At 42.9% G+C, this 9,341-nt stretch overlaps 1 long non-coding RNA gene across 1 annotated transcript; it reads left to right on the top strand.

The window, feature by feature from the left end:
• The first annotated feature begins 94 nt into the window (after positions 1-94).
• Positions 95-2,461, top strand: LOC132346291 (uncharacterized). Its single transcript, XR_009496077.1, has 2 exons — positions 95-156; positions 2,136-2,461. It is a non-coding gene; the product is annotated as an uncharacterized lncRNA (long non-coding RNA).
• Positions 2,462-9,341: the final 6,880 nt, after the last annotated feature.

Here is a 9,341-nt window from a genome sequence, read left to right as displayed (position 1 = left end):
GCGTATAGGCCGGCCAAGGCGCGAAATAAGTAATGCGCAGACGCAGAATACGTCTACTGCATGAGAACTATAGCCAGAGAAAGCTAGTGCGCCTGCGCAACGGATCTGTCCTGTAGCTGGAGACGTGTACTCTTTTTGTCCTGTTTCCGCCGTCAGGTTAGTGACGCCCACAGTTGCTCTAGCAACAGGGTAGCGTGGGAGGAAGAGGAGGATAGGTTTTTCAGCGGACAGCGTGGCTACCCGAGGGTTCCGGCTTTCTTTGGTTCTTGGGCGTCCTAATTGGATCTGCTTTAAGTCAATGTCTGGCGCTTCCTGGGTTTCGGTACCCGCTCGGCCCTAAATCTGTTAAGGGCACTGACTGCAGATGCCTGTCCCAGATCATTAGAGGAACTCAAGTTGTCCCGCAGTGAGAACCACCGGAGCCGGTCACTGCGAAGGCATCAGTTTAGACTTGGTTATTGCAGAAGGCAAGTGCGGTGCGAAGGTGCGGGAACCTCCGCCAGACCCTGAACTCGATTTGGGAGCTGACCTCTTGAGGACGCTTAGAAATAAGTGCGGTAAAATCTAGTCCCGCAGGTGTTCATTCAATCAGCAGACATTTATTGGACGCCTCCTCCAGCCCCCATTTTGCTAAATTGTAGGTCGTTACGCTAAGAGTTGGACACGACTGAGCGACTTCACTTTCACTTTTCACTTTCATGCATTGAAGAAGGAAATAGCAACCCACTCCAGCAGCAGGTCGTTATGCTAGATTGTAGGTATCCTCAGGGAAATATGATATAGTCTTAAAAGAGCTGGTGATGGGCAGGGGCGGGGAGAAAGTCCATTAAATTGCATAAGGGTATATGATCAAGTTTGCTGCTGCTGCTGCTAAGTCTCTTCAGTCGTGTCCGACTCTGTGCGACCCCATAGATGGCAGCCCACCAGGCTCCCCCGTCCCTGGGATTCTCCAGGCAAGAACACTGGAGTGGGTTGCCATTTCCTTCTCTAAGTTTAGCAGCCTTCTATTCCCAAGCTATCATCTTGAACCTGTCGTACTATCCCAGAATGACAGCTCTGAAAGGCCTGTAAGAGCATTGCCTGGTGCCTTGTTCAAACCCTACCAGCTCCAACTTATTTTGCAGAGGAAACTATGAAGGTTTGAGGGTTTGTATTTTAACAAGTGAGATCAACTATTCATATCTAGCATTTTAACTTTTTGAAAAATAAGATATACCTTAATTTCTGGCATTTTCTGCGTTTTAATTTCATATGAATCTGACCTTCCAGACCTAGTCTTTCTCCCTCTGAGCTACAAGTAGTACATGAACCAGGTATTTTTACAGCTTACATTTAATAACTTTGATTCTAGGCATTCAAGCAAAACTCCTAAAACAGCAAGTTTCCTTCATTCATTTTCACTTCTTATTTGTGTTTAAACTGGAACCAAATGAGCATCACAAATGTACTGATTAACAGTCATGAGCAAAACCTTGCTTAGTTCTAGAAAGAAGAGATGTAATCCATGTCCTCAAAAAACTTTATAATCTATTTGAAGATATATTCATATTCACACTCATGGAGATTTACACTGTTATCAGAACTTCAATCTAAACTCTCTTATATTGCTGAGAAAAAAGTGCATAACCATGCCAGTTCTGAATTTCAATATAATAAGGCAAGAAGCCTCAGTTTCTCTGACAAGTTGAAACTTTCTCCCTGCCTCATCAGTAAGTAGGACGATAGCTTCCTCACCAGTATTCAACTTCAAACTTTAAAGACTAGGCGGATGCTGTTTAATCATTTAGGAGTGGATTCCTGAGGGGAATCATCCGGGCTCCTTCCAGTAGTCTATCCCTTATGTTTTGTCTACCTTTGATCCTTATCTACTATCATCATTAGCATCTCCACAGGAACTCCCAAAGGGGGAAAGCGGAAGAGATGAAAAACATCAAATTCACTTACTGAATACATCCTTTTCTGAGATCTGCAAAGTCAAACACAGATATAATGAACTAAAGCTTTCTCGACTACTTAAAACAGCAAGTAGTCTTCTGTGTTCAGTTTATTATTCTGTTAGGGGAAGCACACTGATTGAAACCGCCCACCCTGGCCAGGCACCATAGTAACTATTTGCATGAGTTGTTTTATTACAGGAGATCCTGCTAAGGAATATGGAACTAGTAAGCCACCACCAACTGGAAGAGTTCCAGAAAGGTCGAAAGGAGACACCGAGGACACCGCGTGTCCGTACACTTCCCAGAATCCCTCTCGCTAGCATCCATCTTGGCTGAGCGATACGTGTGCCACCAGGAAAGACTCTGAATTAGAATGATTGGCCAAAGACCACCTGGAAACTAATCCCATCACCATAAAACCCGAGACTGCGAACCACGCAACAGAGCGGTTCTCCTGGGTTCCCTTACCCTACTGCTCTCCACCCCGGTGCCCTTTCCAAATAAAATCTCTTGCTTTGTCAGCACATGTGTCTCCTCAGACAATTCATTTCCGAGTGTTAGAAAAGAGCCCAGTTTTGGGCCCTGGAAGGGGTCCCCCTTCCAGCAACAATTCTATAATCATTGAAACATTTTTTTGACTGATCTCTCAGTGGGAAATTGTTAATACTAGTGTTAGTTTCAATATTTTAAATCAGAATCTCTATGTAAAAAGTCACATCCTAAGTAGTGGACATACTCAAGACTCAGACAATCCTGGATTTGAGCCTTGATTCTGCTGTTTTGTTGTTGTTTAGTCGCTAAGTCATGTCCGACTCTTTGCGACCCCGTGGACTGTAACCTGCCAGGCTCCTCTGTCTTTGGGATTTCCCAGACAGGAATACTGGAGTGGGTTGCCATTTCCTTCTCCAGAAAATCTTCCAGACCAAACCCATGTGTCCTGCATTGGCAGGCAGATTCTTTACCACCGAGCCACCAGGGAAGCCCTGCTGTTGACTGGTTCTCTAATCCAGAACAAGTTAGTTAGTCTGACAGCTTCATTTTCCTCTTGTTCAAGATGTAAAGAACAATACCTGGCTTATTGGATTGTTGACTGAAGTAAAAATGCACAATGTGAGAGCTGTGAGTTTCAGTTTTACTTGGGGATTTACTGAGGACTATAGCCCAAGATCGGAGAAGGCAATGGCACCCCACTCCAGTACTCTTGCCTGGAAAATCCATGGACAGAGGAGCCTGGTAGGCTGCAGTCCACGGGGTCGCTAAGAGTCGGGAACGACTGAGCGACTTCACTTTCACTTTTCACTTTCATGCCCTGGAGAAGGAAATGGCAACCCACTCCAGTGTTCTTGCCTGGAGAATCCCAGGGACAGGGAAGCCTGGTGAGCTGCTGTCTCTGGGGTCGCACAGAGTTGGACACGACTGAAGCGACTTAGCAGCAGCAGCATAGCCCAAGAGACTGTCTCAGGTAGCTCTGAGGAACTGCTCTGAAGAGGTAGGGGAGAGGTGATCATGTCTTTGATTGTGGAGAAGAGAGTGGGTAAGTGCCGTCAAGCACATCTTGGTAGAGGGCTACTGCTAGTCACAAGGCACAGATGTCTTAGTTAATGATTTTAGTGCTTTTCTAAGCGTGGGGAAATGCAAGAAGTTGTGTTGCAGGAAAATGGGGCATGAGAGGATGGTCACTTCCCAAGTCTTCGGCAAGACCCTGGGATAAGCCACAAAGTGAGGGTCCTTGGCTTCCTAAAGGAAATAATTCAAGAACTAGATGAAGTAGAGTGAAAGCAGATTTATTGAGGGAGTTACATACTCCATAGACAGAGTGTGGGCCATCTCGGAGAGAAGCCCCATGGTTGATAGTTTTTATAGGTTGGGTAATTTCATAGGCTAACAAGTAGGAAGATCATTCCAACTATTTGGGAAAAGGAGTGGGGGTTTCTAGAAATTGGTTTACCTCTCACTTTTTGGGCTTTTATGGCCAATCTCAGAACTGTTATGGTGCCTGCGGGTATGTCATTGAGCATGCACATGTATTACAGTGAGCTTATAATGAGGCTCAAGGTCTATTGGAATTTGAATCTCCCACCATCTTGGGCCTACTTGGTTCTAAATGGTATTTTTCTTATCCTCTATTTTTTTGTGTGGGGGGAGGGGGAAGGGAGGGGGATGGAGGGCAGGCCACATGGCTTGTGGGATCTTAGTTCCTCCATCAGGGGTTGAACCTGGGCCCCTGCAGTGAAAGCACCAAGTTCTAACCACTGGACGACCAGGAAATTCCCCTGTGTATCATTCTTTTAATGGTTGTGCCCTGCCTCCTTCCCTCCTGTCTCAATTGGATTCAAATTTTCTCCTGAAAATATCCATCTGAAGGCCTGTTCTGCCAGTTTTCCCAAAGCACAGAGTGCCGCATTCCTGATCTCTGCCCTCAACTCCTTTCAGAGTGTGTTGAAGGTCAGCCACCACAGTGACTAATGACTCAATCCTTTTAGAGATACATGACAAGCGTGACATTCTTTAGTTCAAAGGTTGTGGGGATTAAATGAGATAATGTTAACAGTAACTAACACAGCACTTGACATAAAGTAAATATTAAGGAAATATTTGTTCTTATTAACTATTGTTAACCCAGGTAATTAACTATGTCTGCTTTGTTATTTCTCTGAATAATTAGAAGTTGGGCAAAGCACAGAGCCCCAGTAATTGGGCATGCAAAATAATGGGTACTGGAGGGACTGCAACTCTTATGGCTTTCAGAGGACAAATCAAATTAGGTTGAAGCTGAAATCAGTGTAGAACTTAGACCTTTTGTTACTAAAACACTGTTAGAGAAGAAAAACTATTTCCCTCTACTCAGGTTCATTGAGCCTATAATTAGACTGACGAAAGACAGATTAACAAGAGGAAAACCAGTTCTATTTCCAGTTTTTTAAGGAATCTCCACACTGTTCTCCATAGTGGCTGTACTAGTTTGCATTCCCACCAACAGTGTAAGAGGGTTCCCTTTTCTCCACACCCTCTCCAGCATTTATTGCTTGTAGACTTTTGGATCGCAGCCATTCTGACTGGTGTGAAATGGTACCTCATAGTGGTTTTGATTTGCATTTCTCTGATAATGAGTGATGTTGAGCATCTTTTCATGTGTTTGTTGGCCATCTGTATGTCTTTTTTGGAGAAATGTCTATTTAGTTCTTTGGCCCATTTTTTGATTGGGTCGTTTATTTTTCTGGAGTTGAGCTGTAGGAGTTGCTTGTATATTTTTGAGATTAGTTGTTTGTCGGTTGCTTCATTTGCTATTATTTTCTCCCATTCTGAAGGCTGTCTTTTCACCTTGCTAATAGTTTCCTTTGATGTGCAGAAGCTTTTAAGGTTAATTAGGTCCCATTTGTTTATTTTTGCTTTTATTTCCAATATTCTGGGAGGTGGGTCATAGAGGATCCTGCTGTGATGTATGTCGGAGAGTGTTTTGCCTATGTTCTCCTCTAGGAGTTTTATAGTTTCTAGTCTTACGTTTAGATCTTTAATCCATTTTGAGTTTATTTTTGTGTATGGTGTTAGAAAGTGGTCCAGTTTCATTCTTTTACAAGTGGTTGACCAGATTTCCCAGCACCACTTGTTAAAGAGATTGTCTTTAATCCATTGTATATTCTTGCCTCCTTTGTCGAAAATAAGGTGTCCATATGTGCGTGGATTTATCTCTGGGCTTTCTATTTTATTCCATTGATCAATATTTCTGTCTTTGTGCCAGTACCATACTGTCTTGATAACTGTGGCTTTGTAGTAGAGCCTGAAGTCAGGTAGGTTGATTCCTCCAGTTCCATTCTTCTTTCTCAAGGTCGCTTTGGCTATTCGAGGTTTTTTGTATTTCCATACAAATTGTGAAATTATTTGTTCTAGCTCTGTGAAGAATACTGTTGGTAGCTTGATAGGGATTGATCCAGCAACCCCACTGCTGGGCATACACACTGAGGAAACCAGAAGGGAAAGAGACACGTGTACCCCAATGTTCATCGCAGCACTGTTCATAATAGCCAAGACATGGAAGCAACCTAGATGTCCATCAGCAGATGAATGGATAAGAAAGCTGTGGTACATATACACAATGGAGTATTACTCAGCCATTAAAAAGAATACATTTGAATCAGTTCTAATGAGGTGGATGAAACTGGAGCCTATTATACAGAGTGAAGTAAGCCAGAAGGAAAAACATAAATACAGTATACTAACGCATATATATGGAATTTAGAAAGATGGTAACAATAACCCGGTGTACGAGACAGCAAAAGAGACACTGATGTATAGAACAGTCTTATGGACTCTGTGGGAGAGGGAGAGGGTGGGAAGATTTGGGAGAATGGCAATGAAACATGTAAAATATCATGTAGGAAACGAGTTGCCAGTCCAGGTTCGATGCACGATGCTGGATGCTTGGGGCTGGTGCACTGGGACGGCCCAGAGGGATGGTATGGGGAGGGAGGAGGGAGGAGGGTTCAGGATGGGGAACACATGTATACCTGTGGTGGATTCATTTTGATATTTGGCAAAACTAATACAATTATGTAAAGTTTAAAAATAAAATAAAATTGGAAGAATAAAAAAAAAAAAAAAAAAAAAAAAAAAAAACAAGAGGAAAACCAACATGTTTCTTAACATGTGCATTGCACATGCATGGGGAACAGTCAGTAGTGACTCAAAAGGGTGGTTAGAACTTGGGCTTATATAACGTTAAAAAGCAAAATCCAACTCAGCAAATGTAAAGATTTTATTGGCTTTATTCAATAATTTATGAGGTAGCATCCAACCAACAGATATAAAGGTGCTCTGAGGAGTTATCTAAAATAAGAGACTTTTATAGGCAGAAAGGAGACAGAACAGTTAATTATACTAGACAAAAATCAGATTAGTTACAGCAAGGTCATTTTCCTTTAGGGGATGAAATAAAGTGAAGTGAAGTTGCTCAGTCATGTCCAACTCTTTGCAACACCATGGACTATAGCCTACCAGGCTCCTCCATCCATGGGATTTTCCAGGCAAGAGTACTGGAGTGGGTTGCCATTGCCTTCTCCAGAGGATCTTCCTGACCCAGGAATCAAACTCAGGTCTCCTGCATTGTAGGCAGATGCTTTACCATCTGAACCACCAGGGAAATCCTTTTAGGGGATGGCAGGGATCTATCAGGCAGATTACCTAATAGTACAGCAAACTACTCCAGTATTCTTGCCTGGAGAATCCCATGGACAGAGGAGCCTAGCAGGCTACAGTCCACAGGGTTGCAAAGAGTCAGATATAACTGAAGCGACTGAGCATGCACACAGTATTGATCAGGCAATCCCTGATTGTCTGGTTTAAGATTTCATCTCTGGGAGCACTGAAATTGTAATTAAGTTAGCATAAGTGACTCCATTTTGAGCCTGTTGTCTTGTTTTTAACAGTAGTATCTTAACCCAAGAAAGCAATAAACTTTTAGAGAAATAACAGAGGAAAGCAAGTTGTGAGTAAATATATGAAGTTGAGCAAGTAAATATATTAAGCATTAATGAAAAATAAGGGCTAGTTAGTAAAGTTTGTTATGTAGATTCCTCTGGTGCCCTCTCTGGGCTGATAAGGTCAAGAGTTTTCTGTCCTTCCTAGGAGAAGGCAATGGCACCCCAACTCCAGTACTCCTGCCTGGAAAATCCCATGGACAGAGGAGCCTGGTAGGCTGCAGTCCATGGGGTCGCTGAGGGTTGGACACAACTGAGCAACTCGACATTCACTTTTCACTTTCATGCATTGGAGAAGGAAATGGCAACCCACTCCAGTGTTCTTGCATGGAGAATCCCAGGGACGGGGGAGCCTGGTGGGCTGCCGTCTATGGGGTCACACAGAGTCGGATACGACTGAAGTGACTTAGCAGCAGCAGCAGCAGTAGAGAGAGGAGCAGGAACACCTTTCTGTCCTGCTTTTAGGCAAATAAGAGGAGGGCAGAGAACCTTTATTTTTAATTATTTATTTTTGGTTTTGGCTGTGCTAGGTCTTCTTTGCTGCTCGCAGGCTTTCTCTAGTTGTGGTGAACGGGGCTCCTCTGTAGTTGTGGTGCATGAACTTCTTATTAAGGTGGCTTCTCTTGTTGTGGAGCAGAGGCTTTAGGCATTCAGACTTCAGTGGTTACAGCGCGTGGGCTCAGTAGCTGTGGAGCACGGGCTTAGTTGCCCAGCAGCCTGCAGAATCTTCCTGGATCAGGGATCGAACCCGTGTCCCCTCCATTGGCAGGCAATTCTTAACACTGGACCACCAGGGAAGTCCAGAACTTTTCTTGTATCTGTGTCTTCTCAGTTGCCTTCAGCTCAAAATAATGCTATACTAAAGTGGCATAGTTTGGGGTGGCATATTCTGCTACCCTTGAACACTCAACATTATAAAACAATGGGAAAGTGGAAGGTCAAGAAGTTCCCCTGATAAACAAAAGCCATGAATGTACAGTGTATCTCACTATGGTAAGAAATGACATTCTTTATCAAAAGAAACATATATATTCCTAAAAAGAGGACTCTTCTAAAGATAATCTTTGTGTGAAAAAGTCTGTTTTCCAGTTCTTTTCCCTTTTATTTTCACTTTCTCCTTCAAATCCTTTTTTTTCTTCTCTCTGCTATTGCATGTAACAGCTCCACCCTTTAAACTTTGGCCTAGTGTGGCCAAAACCCCCTTTCTTTGTATGACAGTATGATACAATAAGAAATACATATTTGTTCTTTATCTCCAGGTCTCATTATTTCCTAAGTGGTAAAAGCAATAGGAGCATCTTTTGTTATATTTGTTTTTGTCCCGTTTCTGAAATAGCTCCAGAGCAATAAAGGTGGAAGGAATGTCTTTTGCTTTTCATAACAAGGCCCTTTCACCACACTGGAGTTTATATTAATGAAGTGACTTTTGGAAAGCCCCTAAGGATGGAGGCTGGATGCCAGGGGAGCCAACCACATGATTCCCAGGTTGGAACTTTCATTTCTTTCTCAAGGTCCAGTGAGGGGAGAAGGGCTGGAGATTGAATTCAATCACCAGTAGACAATTATATAATCAATCATGCCTATGTAATGAAGCTTCCATAAAAAACTCTAACCAAAGGGGTTCTGAGAACTTGTGAGTTGCTGATCACATTTAGATGCTGGGAGGGTGACACAATCTAAAAGATAAAGGAAGTTATGTGCCTTTTCCCCTGTATCTCACCCTGTGCATCTGTTCCTTATGGCTGTTTCTAAATTGTATCTTTTTATAATAAACCAGTAATCTAGTGTTAGCAAGAATTCAACAAAGTAAATTTTAAAGATCTAACTGCCTTTACTGAACAACTCATGAATCAGGCAGCATCCCAACTTACCAGTAGAGAAGAGCTCCAGAGTTACAGAAAGGGAGAGGTTTTCAGGAGCAAGACAAAAA

Source organism: Bos taurus, chromosome 10 (assembly GCF_002263795.3).
Source record: "Bos taurus isolate L1 Dominette 01449 registration number 42190680 breed Hereford chromosome 10, ARS-UCD2.0, whole genome shotgun sequence".
NCBI lineage: Eukaryota > Metazoa > Chordata > Mammalia > Artiodactyla > Bovidae > Bos > Bos taurus.
Note: the sequence above shows the minus strand (reverse complement) of the source record. Positions and strands in the feature narration are given on the sequence as shown.